Here is a 14,903-nt window from a genome sequence, read left to right as displayed (position 1 = left end):
ACATACTACTTCTCGTCCACAAGTATTCTTAACAGAGATTGATGATTTACTATGTAAAAATACACACTAATAAAAGTTTGAAACTCTATGCCGATGGTTAGTCTATGTTTCATAGGCTATCACACGCATCAATCCATTCTTGCCCTTATATTCTTCTTTAAATTTTTATGATTGAGCATAATATACCATACGCTGATGAGAACTTGACAAATCTGTGCCGATGGATATATGATTTACCATGATTTATTACACGCACCTATCCATTCTTGCCATTTTTCTTCTAATAAAAGAGATTTATGATTCAACTTATGAAACCACATGCTGATGAGATCTCAAAATATTATGTCATAGAATGGTAGTTGTAACCCATGCTCCCAAGAGACGGTACACTCTTACTTGACTACAAGTTGATATTCTATTCTGCTTGAAGATTAGCTGCTAATGTCAAAAAGGGGGAGATAAGGAATCTTGGTTAAACACATTCCAAGGGGGAGTTAAGGATCATGGTAAAACACATTCCAACGGGTTGTTAAACTGACATCAACATTATTAGCTCTTCGTCAACAACATCATCGGGAAGTGACTCTCATTCTCAAGGAAGCACTCGCTAAAGTTGAAGAGTTAAACGTATTTGTTAAAGCTGGAAAGTTAAAAGAATTGTGGAGTAGAAGCCAAAGAATTCATTAAATATTAGCTTTGACAACATCAAATAGAGGAGATTATAGGTTACACCTTACGATATGATAATTCAAACACATAACTTATTGATTCATCAGCGTCAACATCTACTAGTCTCCAAGTTGACATCGCCAACACCAACTTAACAAGTTCAACAACGTCATCTGATAGTTGTTAATCTTTTGTATGTTCGGTAGTTATTATATATATATATATATATATATATATATATATATATATATATATATATAGTAGATCAAATCTCGTATCTTAATGATAAGGTCGGTTCTCAGTATATATTAGATACAATCTCGTCAATTAAGGGATTTACATGTATAGATTAGTATATATACTACATTAAGGAAAACCCTAATGTAGAGAGGTCGAGTGCTTATGTTCGTGGCTATGTGTCAATTTTGTTTGTGGCAAACCCCTTCTTCTTGGTGAAGACAAAACCTCTGTTTTTGGTGAAAGGAACATTTGGAGTAATTCTTGTGTCATTTATTTCCTGTTTCATTCGTACTTGAAGTGTATCTCATCATAACGAAAAACCTTCGCCAAATACACCATCTTTGATCAATTACAACAAAGATCATAAGAATTTGGATATCTCTAGAGAGAAAGTGATTATGAATGAAATCTCTAGAGAGAGAAAGTAAAATATGAGTGAATTCTAGAGATAAAAATAAAAATTGATCAAAGTTTTAGAGAGAGAAAGTGATTTTGTGATAAATTCTGGAGAGAGAAAGCAAAAATCAAATGAATTATAGAGAGGGAAAATCAAATTTGAATGAAGATCAAAGAACAATTCGATTTCTAGAACAAAAACACCTTCCAAAATGAAGAAGTTACAACAAATTTGAGATTCACCAAATTATGTTGTCATCATGGATCAAATTCTTGAAAACTTCAAGCACACTTCAAAAACACTCGCTCTGATACCAATTGTAGTGACCCAATGATGATGACATGTGTGGAATTGTAAAGATGAAGGTGAATCAATCAATCATGAAGAACACAAGGAGTAAATAAGATCACTTAAAGATACATTAGAGTAGCAAGATTACAAGTGGGTAATCTAAATTCTATCACTAAACTAATCTCTCAAAATGGGTTCCATTATGGTTCTTACATTAATGGGAGTCACTCACTTCCTATTTATAGAAAAGACTCAACCCATTACACGTCAGAAGAGGGAAAGCCACATCCAAGGAGAACTTTGCACCCTAATAGCATCCCAGTCACAAAAGTGAGAGAATAATCCAAGATGAAAGATTCCATTGATAAGATTCAATGAATCTCAAGGGATCCAAGAGTTTCATAAGACTGTAATTGGTAAAAGCCTTACCCACCGAAAATAGATTCAAATTTGATTATAGCATCCCCCGTAAAAGTTTTAATCGAAAATATGGATCCCAGCCTTGATTTAAATTTTAGGTTAATAATTAAGGTTTAAAATCAACTAAATTGAATTCTTTTTAAGGATTAAAATCCCTCTTGGTTTTAAGAAGATTTTCTACATTCTGATCAAGGTGAAAATGTATTCCATTCTTTGGTAATTGTTGGAAGTGGACATCATGCTTCTTCAACTCTTCCTCCTCCTCCTGTGAGTCTCCCGACATCACGTTTTCGTCATGTTGAAAGATATGAAACAAGTCAAACCCTATTGGCATGTAGACATCAAGATGGAAAATTTGTGTGTACACATATTCTGAAAATGAAATCGTACATTAACAAGTTGGATAAATTAGGTGTCATTTTCCTACGGGAGCAAGCCGTTGATTTGGTTCTACTCTCGCTTTCTAAGTTATATGGTTAGTTTGTTGAAAACTTCCATATAAGGAATCTCGATGTGACCCTAATTGATCTAACCCAAATGTTGGTAGTTGTTGAAGCAGAAATGCTTAAGAGCACAATTGAAGTAGAGTTGCCTATGTGGTCTAATTCCAAGGTTTCCATGGACATTGGTGATTGTGATATTGGTAGATCAGCCAAGGTCAAACACTTTCATAATATGCTAAAGATAAAGTCTTTTTCTAATATCATCCCATTTGTTAAACCCAAAGAGTTCATTTGTTTTTACTGCCAATTGAGAGGACACTGGTTGCAAAGCTGCACAATGTCCTAAAGGATCTCAAAGATAGTCAAGTAAATCCAAATGACTCTACTTAAGGTACATCCATTATCTAACTCCATTATTTCTTTCAAGTTCCTATTCATAGACTCTTAATACATTATGTGATGATCATACTTGATATTATTGCAGGATCTAAGAGAAAGAAGGAAGGTTAAGCAAAGTGAGCTGACTCTGATCGTGGGAAATGGACTTCGGTCACATGGTTTGATGATCAAAATTTGGAGCTAGTACTAAGGAGTAAGGGTAATTTAATAGATTGTTATTCTATTAGGAGATACATAGAAAGATAGTCTTTCATTTTATGTGTTGTAAGGACAAGTTCCAATTTTTCGTTTGATTTCAATAAAATTGAAAATTTGGTTTATCTGGTTGCCTTATCTATATTTCCTTCCAATGGAATTTATGAAAGTGTTTTTCTTATCTTTCTAATATTAGCAATATTAATTGTGGATTTGATTCTTATTATATCGCATGAGGTATTGTCATAATTGACCAAGTGAAAAATCGCATCACCAACTAGACGATTTCTTGGTATTGCACAAGTTGCATTGTATAGTATATGAGAATATTGTTCATTAGAAAATTATAACTAATTCATTGATCACATGTTTATGTGAGTCAAGTGAAGGACTAATGGATCTAGTATATATTGATATGAACTATTCATATCCACCATAAAGGATGATAACTCTATGCATCATGATTTTCTGATGTTTTAGTAAATATGATTGTGTTTATAAGATTAATCATAACTCTGATACTTTGACAAGATTCAAAGAGTAGCAGAATGAATAAGATGAAATCTATTGAGTAGAAAGATAAAAGATCTCCACTCTAATAAGAAAGAAGAATGCTTTAGTATCATGTTTTATGATCATCTTAGTGATTGTGGATATATATCACAATTGATCCTCAAACAACATCTTAGTGTAATTGTATGAATAAGAAGGGCAATCCGATATTGTTGGATATAATTCGATCTTAGATGAGTCATACTTTTTTCCAAATCATGCTATAGAGCCATACTCTAGTAACTATGAATCATATCTTGAAACTCTTTTCAAACTAAGAAGGTTGAAAAACACCTTGAAATATGTGGAGTAATTTTTTTTATTACTCTAGAGCATATAGAATTGTAGTTGTGATGTTTTCCTTAATCGAGAAACAAAAGATAAACTAGACCTATTCTATGGAGTGTTATGTTATCGAGAATCCACACGAAATTTTCAATATTTTTTTTATTCATCAAAGAATGTTCATTGAGAGTAAATTTATATGTTAAGAAGTCAGTGGGAGTCGTATTGATGTTGAGAGTTTCAGGAGTCAATCGACAATAAACCTCTTAGTTATTACTAGCATGCAACCAGAGTGTGATAACCTATCGTGTTTGGTTGACACATTCTTATTTCTATGCACTTCTAATTGAGCTAGCAATGCTTATGAGTTCTATGTTTTTTATTTAACTGTTTAAGTAGAGCACGTTGGTCAATGAAAGTGCATTGATCAATATGGGTGAGTTGTTAACAATATGGAAGTAGTGGTAGGCCCATATACTACCAGAGGAAAAGAAATTTAGAATTGCAAAGTTCGGTCCAAGAAGGAAATCCAAATTTAAATTTGGTTTTGTCCTAAAGCTTGTTTTAGGATTTTAGGTTTGAAATGAAAGATTACCATGGATGGGAACGTATGCACCATAAAATCTAGGTGGCAGAGGTTTCGCTCTAATTCATGAAAACGATTGTGAGGAAACACTTTTGCTGATAGATTATAAGATCTAATAAATATTGATTGGATATTGCTTGTGTTAATTGCATTCTCAAATTCATAATCTGATTACAACATACCTCTTCATATTTCGAATTGTAAGTAATGATAAGGAATTGTTTGAACTTTCATGACATATATCTACAAGTTCTGAAAGGGTTGAAACACACACATATGCTATCCAATTAAGGTGTATAAGCTTAAGAAGTCTAGTTTGAGACGTATTGATTTCTAGAAGTCTAATTGATTTCTGGGTACATGTCAAAGCTAGTGGGAGCATAATTGTTATGCTAGTATTGTATGTTGACAATACTGTTCGTAGGGAACAAAATTTTCAATTTGCATGTTGCACAATTTAGGAATTGTTCTGCTATAGTAGACTTAAGGGAGAGTGCACTCATACTTCTTTTCGAATATAAAGGTTTAAATTGTATAGTTTAATAAAACATAGTAATAGACATGTATAAATATCATGTTGAAAGGGTTCAACATAGGAAATTCCATATATGGAAATACTATAGCAAGAGATTAAACATATATCAAATCGTTATGTGAGACATACTGAGTCGAGTCTCATATGCTTTAGATATAAAATTGATTACATATGCTATAATATTTAGTAATTCGAAAATTTTCAAATGCTCAAAGCATTTTGAGAAAAAAAGGACTAGAATTTTGTGTGACTAATGTTTCTAAATAACTATCAAGAAAAATCTAAAGGTATGCAACAAATATTGGTGGCTTGTGGGCAGTTAGAAGTATGATATTAATTTGGATGACCATAGTGACATGATTTTGGATATAGATGGTTCTTAATAAAAATTGATGGTCATTTGGATATATGGCAATGCTTCCATAATGAGAGATACTTGAAAAGCATACATGTGAGTTGGAAACCTTATTGTAAAGAGAAGTGTTCAAGGAGTGTACCTTGAATTATAAAGTATCATGGAATAGTTTCTTGTAACAAAGCTCCAATAGGGTATTCTGTAATAACAAGGGATCAGTCTTTAAGATCTTGATATATAGGAGTTCAATGTATGTTAAGTTGAAATTCCATCACATCTTAACTAGTGATAAGAATTTGGAATTGTGAAATGAACATAATTGGAATAATGTCCAGTTGATTTGTTCACAAAGGAAGGACCATAGAAAGGCATAGTATGCATGTTCCTAACAAGGCATGGCTGATGTTTAATGCAAGTGATTAGTTGATTATTCGAAACATTAGACAATGAATAAAGTCGTAATTGTTATAATAATTAAATAATATAGATTATTTATATTCAATAGATTTGAGACCATAGTTAATTAGTAGATTATTGTGTTTCATTTTTGATGTTTTACTTCCAGAATAATTTGATTATTCGAATCTCCACAGTTGCTCATACTTTAGGAAGTAAGTAGTGAATGAATTATGTCATGAATTTGATTGTAGATTGTCTAAGGAGTTTAGACATAGCAATTATGTTGCTACAACATTCCTGAGTAATTAGAAAATGCATATTTGAGTATTGGATAAACCCATGCTCATAGAATTACTTCATGGATTATATCACGAGTAATTTTGATAAGAAAATGTCTTATATTCTTAAAATGGAGATATATGAGTTGTAATTTACAAGTCGGTTGTACACTAGTATTGCGAAAACACATTAGTAACTTGATGTTTTAAAATCTAGTGTCATGTGCGATTTGGTGAGTAAAAGATGCAAGCATATGAGTTAAAGTTTATTCGTTCATTTTTCCCTAAAGGGAAAGGTGATATCATTGGGCCCCGCCCTCGATGATTTGGTGTTGACTTATAGTGTTGGGCCCAACCATGACTAAATTGATGTGTTCAATTAGAGGTCTTATGACGTCATCACAAATCAGGAACTCAGGAAACAGAATTTTGGACAATAAGACTAATTCTAATCCATGTCTCATATCCATATGATATATTGTAGAACTAATGAATATTTTATCACTTATCTAAAGGACAAATATATGATCGATTCAAATTCCGCAGTTGCTTTGGAAAGCATCGTTTGCTTTGTAATTTAGAAGTTATACCTGTAATTTAGTGTTAGACTTATCCAAGTAGGAGACTATTGGATTAGGTGTCTAAGCCAATAACTAAAATAGTATAATTTTGAATTATTAGCAAAGTCCTTTTGTGTTGCCCTGAAACCTAGTAATGAACTAGAATGCTTTTTGGAGAGAGAGATTGATTTATTAATTTATTATATGGATAATAAATTAATTAGAAATCAAAATAAATAATTTATTAATATATTATGAGAATGATATATTAATTAGAAATACTATTGTTTAATTAAAAATTAATTAGAATTAATTTTGGGATTAATTTGATTAATTAAAAGTGGAAGGACTAAAGATGACATTGTTTAAAAGTTGAACATTGACCAATTCTTGAATCTCCCATAGTGGGGACGGTTCTAGAGGAGTGATAGAGGCTTTCTAGAGCTTTTCTTGGGCTCTAAGGAAACTTGGATTCCTTAGGGGGAAAGCAAAAAGATTATTGTTATCTAAAAGGAAATTGCATGAAACTCAAGTTATCCAAAGAATAAACCCTAACTAGCATGCAATTTTCGGAAATCATAACATAATACAAGTTTAGAAGAATACCTTTTGATTATAACTTGTAGATCTTGACCTTCAAGAGCCTAGTGCCTCAATTGTTGCACCTCAATTGGATCACAAACACCAAGTAGCAAGTTGGAAGAATATGAGAGAGTTTTAGGAGGCTCCAAATAGGTTGTTATTCCTTCTAGGGTTCAGGTGTCTGATTTTAGGGATTCATGCGGTTCCTTATATTGCTCAGCTACTAGGGTTTAAGGTAAAATCCTAATCCAGTTTCTTAGTCCACAAGCAGCCCATATGATCCTTCCAGAAGGCCCTGTAGACAAAATCTATGTGGACTTCCTCATAGAATTAGTCCATCCCTTCCTTAGGGATCCATAATCCCAACTTCGCAATTATCTTATAATTACAATACCAGTCCCATTAATTCAACTAGTCTCTTTTGATCCCCAAATTAATTTCTGATCAACACTAATTAAATAATATGATTTATCAATTAATATATTATTCTTGTAATATATTAATAAATCACAATTAACCCTTTTCTCTATTATTCATCCAGTCAAGTTGCTATTGGTGAAAGCAACCCGAAAGGACCATGCTACTATCGGGTCAAGTACATACCAACTATAGTTATGGGCTTATACACTTGATCCAACACATATATCTAACAATTTACAATGATGGGAGTATGACCCTATTTATACTTGAGGAATTGAACCTAAAACCCTAATTGGCCAAGCCCATTGGCCCATGAATGGTGACAACCAATAAAATTCCTCCATGCAACATCTTTTGCAACATTCTTCCATCATGAGCATCATGTTGGACCTCATAACATACTTGGCTCATCAAGGACCAAGTTGGTCCATCTTGCACCATCATGGTGCAACCGAAATATGGATGGCGCAAGTGGCTTCAATTATGGCACAAGAACATCAATATTGGAGCAACACCGCCACCATGGCATAACAGGAACATGCATGGAATAACAAGGCCATGCCTGGTGCAAGAGCATACCTCATGGTACAAGAGGAGTGCCCCACAGTGCAAGAGGTAGCCTCATGGCACAAGAGTAAGCATAATGGCTCATGAAGGAATTCCCTTGGAGCAACATCCTTCTTGCCCTATCCCTTAAACATATGGTGAAACAAGCTTCCCTTGTTTCTCCATGTCACTCCCAAGTGCTCCAAACCTTTTCCATATGCTCCAAACCCCCTTCTGTATGATTCGTTCCTTTGACACTTAATATGTTCCTTTGTCAGACGATCCATTCATTTCTCATATGATCCATTCCTTTTTCACATGATCCATGAACCCCAAGTTCTCCATTGTGATCTAAGTGCTCCATGTTGGACAAGACTTCATAACCTAATAAGAACTAGATGTACAAACTATCAAAACTTCACCATCATACCCTTCATCAGAAGTTCCTTGAATCGCAACAACATTTTTGTTGATTGGTCCAACACCATTATTCCATTTCTTCAACAACGGATAATCCCTTCTGAAGTGCCCTTTTTCCTTCTAGTTATAACATTTAATGTTGGCTTTAATTTCGGAAGTTGACTTACCTTTGTTACCTTCACCTCTATCCGATGTTCTTCATCTTCCTGTGAACAAACAATAATTGGAACCTTCTTCTCCAACTAAAACTTTCCTTTTTCAGTTCCATGGACATCAAACAATCATTCACATCTTTCAAAGTGATTGTTGTCCTACCATAAAACATGGTATCAAAAAAATATCATAAGAATTCAACAGTGAACATAAGAGGATAAGTGTTTGATCTTTATCTTCAATCTTTACATGCAAACCTTCTAGGTCCAAGAGTATCCTATTGAATTCGTCCATGTGATCTTTTACTTAGGTACTTTCAGACATTCAAAGAGTGTACAACCTTTGCTTATGATACAACTTGTTCATCAGTGAGTTGTTCTTGTACTTGTCATAAAGTTTGTCCTAGAGCCCATAAGCAGTTGTTTGCTCCATGACCTCCCTCAATACTTCATCTTTTAAGCTCAATAGAATGGTAGTATGTGCCTTCGTTAGAATGTCCACCATCTTTTCATCCGCCATGTCTTTAGGCAGTGTTGCCTCTCTTTCCAGTGTCGTTGCACATCCTTGTTGAACAAGAAGCCTTCACCTTCACCTTCGATAATGTGAAGTCATTTGAACCATAGAATTTATATAAATCAAACTTATGAGAAGACATCTTTAATCCCGGGAACACAAACCGCAGCTCTAATACCACATGTTAGGAAGTAAAGTGGATAATAAGCAAAACTATAAGCGCACAAGACACAATATTTACGTGTTTCATTCAAGGTGACCTACGTCCATGGGCGGGAGGGGGTATTCTTTATTTCAGAGCTCTCAAACAAAGGTTACAAGTAAAATTACATTAAGATTTGTTTATCACTCTAGTTTTCAGGATACAAGACACTACCAATGACTATACATGCATCCCTATTTATACTTTATGGATCAGACTTAAAACCGTAATTGGCCAGGCCCATAAGCCCATGAATGGTTACAACCAATCATATTTTGCAATGCAGGATCTTCTAGAACATTCTTCCATGTCATATAACCCATGAGCATCATCAACACACATAATCGAGCACCTTGTGCCATAGTGCAGCATCATGAAGTACAAGTGGCGCATCATGAAAACTAATGGCCCAACATCCATCATGACGGCACAACATGGTGTATTTGTTGAGCAATACCAACTTTTAACCATCCTTGAACAATCTTGAGCATCATAGAGGACTTCATAACATACTTGGCTCATTTAGGATAGCATGGCTCCTCAAGGAGCCAAAATGGCCCATCTTTCATCATGATGGCGCAACATGTGCAAGGATGGCCAACAGTCATCAAGAGTGACGCAACAACTTCTATGTTGGAGCAACATCACCATATTGGTGCTAGAAGGATCAACTTGGTGCAACAAGGACATGCTTGGCGCAACAGAACCTACTTGGTGCGATAAGGCTTCGTCATGGCACAAGAGGGACTCTCAATGGCGCAAGATGGATATGCTTGCCTCAAGAAGGAATGTCAATAGTGAAACATCATCCTTCTTGGCCAACACTTTATCGTATGGTGCAAAAGGTCCCCTTATTTCTCCATATCACTCCCAAGTGCTCCATACCTCTTCCAGATGCTCCATACCCCCTTTATATGATTCTTTCCTTTGGTACTTGATCTATTCCTTTGTTGGCACAACAAGAACCTACTTGGTGCGATAAGGCTTCTTCATGGAACAAGAGGGACTCTTAATGGCACAAGATGGATATGCTTGCCTCAAGAAGGAATTTCAATGGTGAAACATCATCATTTTTAGCCAACACTTTATCGTGTGGCGCAAAAGGTCCCCTTATTTCTCCATATCACTCCCAAGTGCTCCATACCTCTTCCAGATGCTCCATACCCCCTTTATATCATTCTTTCCTTTGGTACTTGATCTATTCCTTTGTTAGACAATCCATACCCTTCTTAGATGATCCATTCCTTTATCACATGCTCCATGAACCCCAAGTGCTCCAAATTCTCTAGTCACATTTATATATATAGATATATATATATATATATATATATATATATATATGTGTGTGTGTGTGTGTATGCGTATATATATATATATATATATATATATATATATATATATATATATATATATATATATATATATATAACATGCCAACCTGATGCATGTTAAATGTTTTAAGCATAAAATACAATGTATAGCTCCAAATGAACTAATATTGGACTTTTTGGAAACTAGACTCGATTTTATACAAGTTTGTTCTTGTGGTCATTTTGTCTTATTCGGATGAGAATGGCCTCTACAGCCTTTGTGAGACAAGTTAGGCTTTAGGGTTTGGCTAAACCCATTAGGCCTTTAAGATATTTGATTAAATAGACTCAAACGTGTATTTTACATATCATCCTTCACATTGAGATGTACTTGAACCGACCCGGCATGGTCCATTTGGGTTGCACATCAACAGAACAATTTATATGGATAATCTTTTGAGAATAGTATGTTTATGATTTGATAATATATATTATAAGTTATAATATACTAATATTAAATCATATTATTTAATTAGTATTGATCTAAAATTAATTTAGAATTAATTTGGTGATCAAAAAGGTGACTAATTAAATATGGGCTCTTGTATTTATATAGTGTGGGCTAATGCTTATTTAGAATAGGCTAGGCTTGCATGGAAGTCCATGGAGCTTTAACCCATGGATCTTATGGAAATGAAAGGTCTTGGGTATGAGGGTTTACATAGATGTAACCCTAATCCACCACCCTATATAAAGGGGTCCTTATCACTTGAAATGGCACTAGTGTGTGTGAGAACTAAGGTGTGGCCGAATTCTAGAAGTGTGCTACTACTCTATCAAGTTTCCAAAGTTTGTGGTGATTTGTGACTTCCATTTGACACATCCACATTATTGGTGCTAGGCTCTCAAACTCCAAGCAATCAACCACTACCAAAAGGTATGTAATTCTACTAGTGTTTTATGATTCAAGTACCCCATAACATGCTAGTTAGGATGTTAACGTTGGAATATTATTATTTTCATGTATTTTAGAGAAAACATAGATCTAAGGTTTCTAGGGTTGCATGTACACCATAGGAGTGTTTGAATGCTCAAAACCCTTCAGTGATATCAGAGCCTAGGCTTGTTTTCTTGATACTTGATGCAAATTGTTGAAAAACACTCAAAATTCTGCATTTTGTCTGAGTGAACTTGCCGAATCCATGGGGGGACTCAACGAGTCCATGTGTTATTTCATCCTACTCATCGAGTAGGTTCTTGCACTCGACGAGTAGAAGGCCTAGAGTGTAATTTTTCGAGTTTTGCTGCTGGAAATGGACTAGAAGCATTACCCTAAACTGTGTTGGTCTTATAAAACCTGTTTTAGATGGTGTAATGGTTATGCTAATCCATTTACAATATTTATTATCAAAATTTCAAATTTTGTATGTGTTATTTATGATTCTTGAAATTGTTGATATTAATGTTCATACCTTATGAGTTTAGAAGATCATATAGGAATTATTTTCAAATAGTTTGTTAGTTTAATTCTTGATCTTCATGTGTTTTAATGGAATCCATAATTTGTCCTCAAGTTATGGATTACAAAAAGTCACTCCTTTTAAAGTTCATTAATGAACACATAGGTTACATAAAAAGAAGAGTCTTCATTTTATTAAACTAATAACTCATAAGTTATGAAATGAAAACTTTTGAATAGTTTTAAAAATTGCCCTCAAGTTTTGGAATTTGTAAAGTCTCACACACCTTAGAAAACTTTAATTCCAACACTTAGAATTTTAAAAGTTAAAATTCAACCTTATACTTTATAATATTATAAGTTAATAATATATATATATATATATATATATATATATATATATATATATATATATGTGTGTGTGTGTGTGTGTGTGTGTGTGCGTGTGCATGTGTGTGCGTGAGAACAAGTCGTTTTACCGTTAGTAGGCCTCATTCACGAAGCCGGTCAATAAGAGGGGGGGGGGGGGTATAAGGTTGTTGCCATTAAAATGGCAGCTTAATGGGTGTCCACTCTCACCCACCGCTTCCTTTACTGGTGGAGGGTCATTAGCCGAATGGGTAGGACAATGAATTTAATCCTCATTAAAAATATAATGATTATAAAGTAATTAAATGTTTTATAAATTCCTAATCTTAGTTACTTTAAGAAAATTTGAATTTGGTGCTAACCCATGAAACTACACTTTGCACCTTGCTTACATCGTTAGTGGAGCGTGTGTGGTTAACCAGCACACTAACTGGGATTTAATAAGTTTGGTAAAGCATGGCTTAAGGTTTATCATAGATCAGTGGAGCGCATTTTGTTAACCGACATATCGATTAGGTGATAAACATTAAGAGTACCAAATAATTTGCATGGTTATTCACACCTTGTTTTGTGATCCTCGGTATCCTAGTCACAAAACTTGAAGGGCACATTCGAGATTGATACATGCCAATGAAAAGTTCAATGAACCTTAAAAGAATCTAGGTGTTTTAAAAACCAATTAAAACCTAATAATACATTTCGTTTTTTTACGGTGGAAATTGGCGAATCGTCATTCACCTACCTTTAAATATTTTATAGCTTGGATTACGACATCGCTCTTCTATGTTATAAAATATTGTGTTGGGTCCTAGCCTTAATATTACATTTGGGTGTCTTTTTAAGGACTATCTTTATATCTAATCTAAGCTTGTCTTTCTTCTTTTTCAGATGTCTTCCAACAATGCTGCTTTTGGCTCAAACCCTACCGGCTCCTTCTCTCTCATGTACCTTTGTGGGAGAGTCATCTTCGATGGATCCAACTTCAATGATTGGATAAAAAAACATTAGGATGGTCACGCGCTCTGAGGACAAGGAATATGTCCTCGAAAAGGAGCTTAAGGATCTTGATGAGTCATCATCTGCTACTCTAGAGGAGATCGTTGAATTCCAGGCACATGAGAGAGATGCCACTAAGGTGGCATGTATCATGTTGGCCACAATGACAGTTGAGCTCCAAAAGTCCTATGAGGACTTTTATCCTTTTGAGATGCACCAGGATTTGATGGACATATACCATCAGAGTGCTCATCAAGAGAGATATGAAATAATCTCCTCCATGATAACAACCCGAATGAAGGATGGTTAACCCATTACGAGCCATATGCAAAAAATGCAAAGGTTTGTGGACTGTTTGCTGAAGCTGAATGTGAACTTTCTGGAGGATTTGGCAATTGAAATCATTTTTCACTCCTTACCTTCTTTTTATGATCAATTCTGAATGACCTATCACATGAACAAGGAGGATCTCACACTCAGCAAACTTCAAGGACTTTTGAAGACTGTCGAAACCGGTCTTAAATGTAAATCGGTTGTTACCACTCCTACTCCTACCGCCGCCCCTGTTCTGGCCATCGGGCAAGGCAAAGGAAAGAAGAGTAAGAGCCCTTCTAAGGGTACCAAGGGAAAGTATATTGATGGATGCTCTTCAAGTAGAACCAAAGGTGGTTCTGTCACTCCTTCTTCCAGCCCTAAAGAGGCTGAATGCTTCCATTGCCATGAAAAGGCGCACTGGGAGCGAAACTGCCCAAAGTACTTGCAAGATGTTAAGGATGGGAAAGTAAATCCCAACTACGCAAGTGTTTACCCTATATTTTCTAATAACTCACCCTATTCTAACTCTTGGGTCCTTGATACAAGTTGTGGTATTCACATATATTCTGATTTGCAGGGACTAAGAAGAAGTGAGAATGTGGAGCATGGGAAGATAAACTTAGTCATGGGGAATAAGAAAGCTTCATCTGTCACCAAGATTGGAGTTTATTCTTTGTTTCTAAGTAGTGGGTTAACTTTAGATTTGAATAAATGTTGTTACTCGTCTAAAATGGCGAGAAATATTATTTCCTTTCATGGTTTGTACAAACAAGGATTTAATTTTTCATTTGATAATGAATGTGGTGTTATTAATGCTTTCTTTAATAATTTTCTTTATTTTAAAGCATTACCTTGTGATGGTGTATATGAAACTGTGTCGGTTGTTGATAGCCTAGGAAATAATGTGTAGTGTATCGATTCTTATACTAACTTGGATAAAGCATCATTATGACATTATCGTCTTCGACATGTGAGCAAGAAACACATAGGCCAACTCCAAATGGATGTAGTCTT

This window comes from Lactuca serriola, chromosome 9, assembly GCF_051521515.1.
Source record: "Lactuca serriola cultivar US96UC23 chromosome 9, Lser_US96UC23_V15, whole genome shotgun sequence".
In the NCBI taxonomy this organism is placed as follows: Eukaryota; Viridiplantae; Streptophyta; class Magnoliopsida; order Asterales; family Asteraceae; genus Lactuca; species Lactuca serriola.
Note: the sequence above shows the minus strand (reverse complement) of the source record.